The sequence below is a fragment of the Dama dama genome, chromosome 23 (genome assembly GCF_033118175.1).
Source record: "Dama dama isolate Ldn47 chromosome 23, ASM3311817v1, whole genome shotgun sequence".
NCBI lineage: Eukaryota > Metazoa > Chordata > Mammalia > Artiodactyla > Cervidae > Dama > Dama dama.
The window spans coordinates 33,920,001-33,929,196 of NC_083703.1; positions in this window are offsets into that span (position 1 = coordinate 33,920,001).

The window sequence follows — 9,196 nt, forward strand, 5'->3', positions numbered from 1 at the left end:
TGAAGGGCTTAGGCTTCTTCTCTATTGGAGAGAGGATTTGGGAGCACAGGAGTGATGTGATGGCAACAGATTCACTCTGGCCTCGGCTCCCAGACCAGACTAAAGGGGGAGCCCATTGAGGAAGCACATTGCAGTAATCCAAGTGAGAGACAGTAGGGACTAGGGTGGTGGTGAGTCGTAGTTGGATTCTGGTGTGCTCACTGAATAGACTGAGGCACCTGAGAGAAGGAAGATTTAAGGATGACCCCAAGGTATCTGGTTTGAATAGCTGGCCACCATTGGAGAGCACTGTGGAAGGAGTGAGCTTGGGAAAAGCCCAGTTTTAGACAGTGTGGGATGTTCACTGCACATCCATATGGGGCATCCAGTAGGCAGTGGGAGACGTCTGGGCTGGAGATCAGAACTCAATGGAGTTAAAGCTGTGAAAGGGTGAAACCACCACGACAGTGGGATTAAACCTTGATATAATAAATACAGCTACCACTGATTGGTTGTTGGAGAGTTGATTCTTACCTTTAAGAGAACACCCTGTCTCAAAGGGACAGATTTCCAATTTGGATAACTACTATTTGTTCTGTTCATTCTAAGAAAAGAGAAAAAAAGCTGCCTTTGAAGGGAAAACCCTGGCTGATCAATGTGACTATAAAAATTCAGATTTGCTGGGTTCAGTGGTTAACAACCCACCTGCCAATGTAGGGTACACGGGTTCCATCCCTGCTCCTGGAGGATCCCATGTGCCTTGGGGCAACTAAGCCCATGCTCTGCAATCACTAAGCCTGCATGCCTAGAGCCCCTGCTGTACAAGATGAGAAGCCTACACACCGCAACAGAGTAGCCCCCACTCGCCAAAACTAGAGAAAGACCCAGCACAGCCAAAAACAATCAAACACAAAACTCAAACTGCTGGTTTAAATGTATGCAAGAAGAATTCAGATTAGGATTAAAATTTCTACATGAAACCTAGCACAAGGCCTGGGCCCACAGTGTGCTTGACCAGTGCCTACTGTCCATGGGTTTACAAATGGATTGGAGAACCAGAAATTGAGTCCTTATTGAGCCCACCCTGCTAGAAATATGAGATGAGCGGACAGTGATGGTCAGATCCATGGAGCACGTAACTCTCCTACTTGTCTGTACCAAATGTGAGATGTAGAGAACATCCCAATTGGTATCATTCACACTTTAAGGCAATTCACTCAGAACTGAGTCTTTGACCTCTACATTGCTTGCCATCTTTGCATGTACGCCGCTGCCAGTGTTAACAGCTGAAATGAAGGACTTAAAAGAGCAATTGAAACATGAAGATCTTAGGAGGAGAACTAGGTCATCAAGGGAATGCTGGGTGTAGTTACTAACCACCATTCCTGAGTACTTAGAGTAACAACTGTTCATTCTCACAGTAATCCTTTAAAAGTAGATACTGGAATTGCCACTGTATTACAGGTGAGATTGACCGGAGGTTCTACAGTGATGGGCAGTCCGGGATTGAACTCATCTGCAGAGTCCAAAGATATTGCTATTTGCCCACCCATGTTTATGGGATAAACCCAGAAGCAAGTTTCTACCCTCCCTTCATGACCAACTTATTTAAATAATGACCGAAATTTCTCCAAATGGGATGGTCAATCCGCAGACCTAAGGAAATCAACAAACCACAAGCGAAAGAAAATATGTTAACACATATAATCAAATTGCTAAACATCAATGATAAAGGGAAAAACTTGACAGATTTCAGAAAGGACACATTATGTACAGAGAAAAACTAGAATGGCAGTGGGTGTTCATCAGAAGTATACAAGCTAAAAGTGGAGCAATATCCTTACTGAACAAAAAGGGGAAAAAAAGCTTTCAACTTAGAATTCTAAACCTAGCTACATTATTTTTCAAAAATGAAAGTGAAATATTTCTTGAGACATAGAAAAGCTGAAAGAATCCATCACAAGCAGATATCCAATGCCAGAAATGTTAAGGGAAGTCCTTGGATTAGATGAAAATAGTATTAGAAGTCTGGATGGATACACACAAAGAACATCAAAAATGGTAAGTATATATGTACATATAAAAACTCGATTCCCGTGTTTTTAAGTCTTCTTAGAAGACAGTGTTGGCACCATACACAAAAATAAACTCAAAATGGATTAAAGATCTAAATGTAAGACCAGAAACTATAAAACTCCTAGAGGAGAACATAGGCAAAACACTCTCTGACATAAATCACAGCAGGATCCTCTATGACCCACCTCCCAGAATATTGGAAATAAAAGCAAAAATAAACAAATGGGACCTAATGAAATTTAAAGCTTTTGCACAACAAAGGAAACTATAAGCAAGGTGAAAAGACAGCCTTCAGAATGGGAGAAAATAATAGCAAACGAAGCAACAGACAAAGGATTAATCTCAAAAATATACAAGCAACTCCCGCAGCTCAATTCCAGAAAAATAAATGACCCACTCAAAAAATGGGCCAAAGAACTAAGCAGACATTTCTCCAAAGAAGACATACAGATGGCTAACAAACACATGAAAAGATGCTCAACATCACTCATTATCAGAGAAATGCAAATCAAAACCTCAATGAGCTACCATTACATGCCAGTCAGAATGGCTGCTATCCAAAAGTCTACAAGCAATAAATGCTGGAGAGGGTGTGGAGAAAAGGGAACCCTCTTACACTGTCGGTGGGAATGCAAACTAGTACAGCCACTATGGAGAACAGTGTGGAGATTTCTTAAAAAACTGTAAAGAGAACTGCCATATGACCCAGCAATCCCACTCCTGGGCATACACACTGAAGAAACCAGATCTGAAAGACACACGTGTACCCCAGTGTTCATCGCAGCACTGTTTATAATAGCCAGGACATGGAAGCAACCTAGATGCCCATCAGCAGACGAATGGATAAGAAAGCTGTGGTACATATACACCATGGAATATTACTCGGCCATTAAAAAGAAATCATTTGAATCAGTTCTAATGAGATGGATGAAACTGGAGCCCATTATACAGACTGAAGTAAGCCAGAAAGATAAACACCAATACAGTATACTAACGCATGCATATGGAACTTAGAAAGACGGTAACAATAACCCTATATGCAAGACAGAAAAAGAGACAAAGATGTACACAACAGACTTTGAGACTCTGTGGGAAAAGGCGGGGGTGGGATGATCTGAGAGAACAGCATCGAAACATGTATATTATCAAGTGTGAAACAGATCGCCAGCCCAGGTTGGGTGCATGAGACAAGTGCTCAGGGCTGGTGCACTGGGAAGACCCAGAGAGATGGGATGGGGAGGGAGGTTGGGGGGGGGGGGGGTTGTTCAGGATGGTGAACACGTGTAAATCCATGGCTGATTCATGTCAATGTATGGCAAAAACCACTACACTATTGTAAAGCAATTAGCCTCCAACTAATAAAAATAATTGGGAAAAAATAAAAAAATGTGTAAAAAAAAAAAAGTGTTGGCTTTTTGAAGCAAAAATAATGAGGGTATGTGGCATAACACAAGGAGAAAGAACAAGAATGAGAACAGTAGCACAAAGTTTGGGAGAAAGAGGGCCCAAGGGCTGGATTCTGTTTCAAAATGGTATAATACCCCTTGAAGGCAATATATACTGTTAAGTCCTAAAGCAACCACTAAAATAACAGAGATACAGCTAATAAGAAGGAAAGAAAATAGAGTCATAAACAGTATTCTACTGACCCAAAAGAAAATGGAAAAAGGAAACAGGACAGATAGATTAAATAGAAAAACAAACAGGAACATGGTCCATTTAAACCAAACCACATAAATGCTAATAATGGTCTAAACAACCCATGTGAAAGGCAAAGATTGTCAGATGGCATAAAATAAGAAAAACCTGTCTATACAATGCCTTCAAGAAACCCACTGCAAACCTAAGGACACAAATAGGACAAAAGTAAAAGGGTGGAGAAGAATATACCATGTTAATACTCATCAGAAGAAATCTAGAATAGCTGTCTTAATGTCAGACAGTACATTTCAGAACAAAGAGTATAACCAGGATTTCTTTAAAGGTCACTTCACAATGATAAGAGGCTTACTTTATCAAGAATTCATACATTCAGGGACTTTTCTGGTAGTCTAGTGGTTAAGAATTTGCCTTGCAATGCAGGGGACACAGGTGCCATACCTGCTTGGGGAACTAAGATCCCACATGCCACGGAGCAACTAAGTGTGGAGCTCTGGAGCCCTAATGCCGCAACTGCTGAGCTGGAGAGAAAGATCCCGCATGATGCAACAAAGATACTGAGTGCTGCAACTAAGACCCAACACAACCAAATAAAACTTTAAAAAAAAAAAAAGGCATACATTTTAAACGTCTGTGTCTAATTTTAGAACTTCAAAAATATATAAAAGTGATGGAATTAAAAGACAGCCAACATACATTAAAATTAGAGATTAAATTCAGTATCCCCTTTCCAATACTTGATAGAACAAGTAGACAGAAAATCAATGGGGACTTGAACATTATCAACCAAGTTGCTGTAATTGACATTTTTAGAACACTATCCACCAAATGCAGAGTACCCATTTGCTTCAAATGTACATGAGACCTTTAGCAAGGTATACCTATACTGTGGGCCATAAAGCAAATCTCAATAAATTCAAAGGGATTTAAACGATGCAAAATATTTACTCTGACTACAATAGAATTATATTAGTATTATTAACAGAAAGACATCTAGAAAACCCTTAAATGTTTGGAATCTAATAAACTTATCATGTTGGTCAAAGCAGAAATCAAAAGGGGCATTCGAACATATTTTGAAATATAGACACTGGAAAACCATGGAAAATGGAAGCACACATATCAAAAGTTGTGAGATATAGCTAAATCAGTGCTAAGAGGAATATTTAGACCAAAAATTAATAAGTAAATCAATAACCTAAACTTCTACCATCTAAGAAAGCTAGAATAAGAAGTTGAAAGTAAACCTAAAGCAGACAGAAGAAATGATGAAGATCAGAATGGAAAATTTAAAAAGTGAAGCAATAGAGAAAACCAATGAAGCCAAATGCTGCTTCCCCTGGGTGGATCAATAAGATTGACAAACCTCTAGCCAGATTAATTAGGATAAAGAGTATATGAGGGAACAGTACTACAGATTCTACTGAAATTAAATTATATATTAAAATATAAGGAAATATTAAAACTATATGCCAATAAGTTTGACAACTTAGGTAAAATGGAGAAATCTTTTAAAAGACACAAATTACCAAAGCTCTCTTCAGAATTGTTGTTCAGTTGCTCAGTCGAATCCAACTTTTTGTGACCCGATGGACTGCAGCATGCCAGGCTTCCCTGTCCTTCACCATCTCCCAGAGTTTGCTCAAACTCAGGTCCTTTGAATGAGTGATGCCATCCAACCATCTCATCATCTGTTGTCCCCTTCTCCTCCTGCCCTCAATCTTTTCCAGCATCAGGGTCTTTTCCAATGAGTCAGCTCTTCGCATGAGGTGGCCAAAGTATTGGAGTTTCAGCTTTAGCATCAGTCCTTCCAATGAATATTCAGGGTTGATTTCCTTTAGGATTGACTGGTTTGATCTTCTTGCTGTCCAAAATAAACAGATTTTTAAAAAAACACTATAGGTTAATATATCTCATGAACACTGATACAAAAAATGTTTAAAAATTTTTAGCAAGTCAATTCCAACAATATACATTTTGGCCACCTGATTCGAAGAGCCGACTCTTTGTAAAAGACCCTGATGCTGGGAAAGGTTGAAGGCAACAGGAGAAGGGAGTGGCAGAGGATGAGATAATTAGATAGCATCCCTGACTCAACAGACATGAATTTGAGCAGACTTCCAGAGATGGTTGCAAGACAGAGGAGCTTGGCATGCTGCAGTCCCTGGGATTGCAAAATCGGACACGACTTAGCAACTGAACAACCACAAATACAAAATGTACAGGATTATGATCAGTAAGAATCACTCCAAAAAACATGTGTAGGTGACTAATGCCTGAGATACTTACATAGTTTCCCATGGTCTAGGAGTGGCATCGTAAAGTGGCTGAAATTTACCCCATGCTTCTAAGGGGGTATAGATAGAGCTGAGATGGTCTGGTTAGGAGCTAGATTCCACAGGCCACAACGAAGACATGGCGCAGCCAAATGAATTTTTTTTTAGTCATTAAGATGGTAAATTTTATATCATGTGCTTTTTAATATTTTTTTGGCTGTGCTGGATCTTAGTTGTGACACTTGGAACCTTTAGTTGCGGCACGTGGGATCTAGTTCCCTAACAAGGGATTGAACCCAGGGCCCCTGCATTTGGAGCACAGAGTCTTAACCACTGGAGCACCAGGGGAGTCCCTCATGTGTTTGTTTTTTTTTTAGTTTAAATTTATTTTTAATTGGAGGATAATTGCTTCACAATTTTGTGTTAGTTTCTGCCATACATCAACCTGAATCAGCCATAGGTATATCGTGTATTTTATCATAAAATTTTTTAAACAAAAATAATAAACACTCAGACCTCATCCTTTCCTAGTCACTTTGTTCTGTTTCTGTCGTGTTTATGAGGTAGACATACATGTAGAGCTGGGCTTCTGCACCTCACTTCCCAACTCGGCATTCAGTGACATCACATTAATAGCTTGAAATTGGCCATGATGGGAATATTTGGCATCAAAGAAATTGGTAAACACTATAATTTTTTTTCTATTATTTTTGTTTGTCGTGCTGGTTGCTGAACATTTACCAGCCCTCCACTATGATCAGCATAGGCATAGCTCTGGGTCTTGCCTGCCACTGAACAATACACTCACCATGGGCACGGTGCTAGGGGATGTTGAGGGTGGGCATTGAGTCATGTCAAGAGTGTTAGTTCTGTTCACTGGTCCTGTGGGAAATGGATGCAAAAAAGATCATCAGGACCTGATGCAGACAGTGTTTCGAGTCCGCAGTTCGGTTCCAGCCTCTGCCCAACAGCTGCGTTATTCTGTGTCCTTGCTGCCTAGGACAGCCCAGGCCAAATCCCTGCAAACCCAACCAAGCCTGCATGCCACCCAACTCTATGCAAATAAATCTAATTCTTAATGGAGAGGTGGCCCAAAGCAAAGGATGGTTCTGGAGTCATCCTAATGCCATCAAAGGCAGAAAGATCCAGATAGTTAAGGCCGTTAAGTGGTAAATAAAGTCTGATTTATAAGATGCCCTGGGACTCTTTCTTCAAACACCCACTAATTGTTTACTAATCTGGCAACTTTGAGGAGTACTCTTAGCATGAGGGGGCTTCCCTGATAGCTCAGTTGGTAGAGAATCGGCCTGCAATGCAGGACACCCTGATTCCATTCTTGTGTTGGGAAGATCTGCTGGAGAAGGGATACCCACTCCAGTATTCTTGGGCTTTCTTGATGGCTTAGCTGGTAAAATATCCCTCTTCAGTGTGGGGGACCTGGGCTTGATCCCTGTGGTGGGAAGATCGCCTGGAGAAGGGAAAGGCTACCCACTCCAGTATTCTGGCCTGGAGAATTCCATGGACTGTAAGAGCAAGAGTGGGACATGACTGAGTGACTTTCACTTCACTTAGCACTAGGAGGAAATCACTGGTGCCCCCTTGTGGCAAGTTTTGAGAAACAGTGAACCCAGAACTGCCCAGAAATCGTGGAAAAGGAGAGGTAGCCAGCCAGGTGAAGTACAGAACAGGGCGAGCTGCTGTGCTGGCACTTGCGTTATGCAAGAGAGTGGGGGTGGGAAGCAGGTCTACACTGTCTCTAGAAATGTGCCAAGTCAGTGTAACGTTTCAGAAAATGTTTTTAAGAAATAGAGGCAGCTTGCTCTGGCAGAAGATGGCACAGCAAGTGTTTAACTGAAGCCTTGTCAGCCTCACCCGGTCCTCCATCTGACAGCTTGCATCAGAGTCCCCTTGCACACTGATAAAAACGCCCATTCCCAAACATCACCCAAACCCTACAGATTCAGTTTCTCTGGGAGCAAATGTGCAAAACAAGCTCCCCCCACCATGTGTCTTACGAACACTGATGTCTGAGAACCACATGAATTCAAAGTGAGCCAGAAATTCAAGTGGTTTGTCATTGTCGTCATAGCCATCTGTCACTGAAGTGCTCTCGTGGTCTCTGTCCCTGACCAAAGGAAACTGAAGGGGCAGGAGGATTAAGTACGATATGTGAGCCTGGATGGATCCTAGTCCAGGAAAAGGATATTCATGAGGCAATTGATGACATTTGAAAAATGTCTGAGGATTAGTTAATAGTATTTCCACGTCAGTTTCCTTGTTTTGGAATACGGTCCCTAATATGAGAATAACTGTGTGGGCACAGATGGTCACTAGACTTACCATGGCGATCATTTCATAATGTATGCAAATGCCAAATCACAAATGTTGTACTCCTGAAACTAACATAATATGGTACATCAACTATATTTCAAGGTCCTTGCCTGTAATTCCCTGGAGATTCAGTGGCTGGTTAGGACTCCAAGCTTTCACTGGCAAGAACTTCGGTTCTATCCCTCATCAGGGAACTAAGATCACACAAACTGTGGGGCACAGCACCAAAAAAAAAAAAGTCCTTGTTTTGATAATTGTACTATGATTGCTCAGCCACTTCAGTGTGCGACCGACTCTGTTCAACCCTCTGGACTGTAGCCTGCCAGGCTTCTCTGTCCATGGATTCTGCTAGGCAAGAATACTGGAGTGGGTTGCCATGACCTCCAGCCGATCTTCCCAACCCAGGGATCGAACCCTCGGCATCTCCTGCATCTTCCGCATCAAAGGTGGATTCTTTACTGCTGAGCCACTCGAGAAGCCCCTACTATGATTAAATATACTTAAATATATATTTAAATTTGGGAAACCTGGGGAGTCTCTAGGAATTCCTTGCACTATTTTTTGTTGTTGTTCAGCCAGTCAGTCAGTCGTGTCCCACTCTCTGGGACCCCATGAACTGCAGCACACCAGACTTCCCTGTCTTTCACTATCTCCCAGAGCTTGCTCAAACTCATGTCCATTGAGCCAGTGATGCCATCCAACCATCTCATCCTCTGTCATCCCCTTCACCTCCTGCCTTCCATCTTTCCCAGCATCAGATCTTTTCTAAGGAATCGGCTCTTCACATCAGGTGGCCATAGTATTGGAGCTTCAGCTTCAGCATCAGTTCTTGCAAATACAAAATTATTTCAAATTTTTAAGGTACAAGTTTTAAA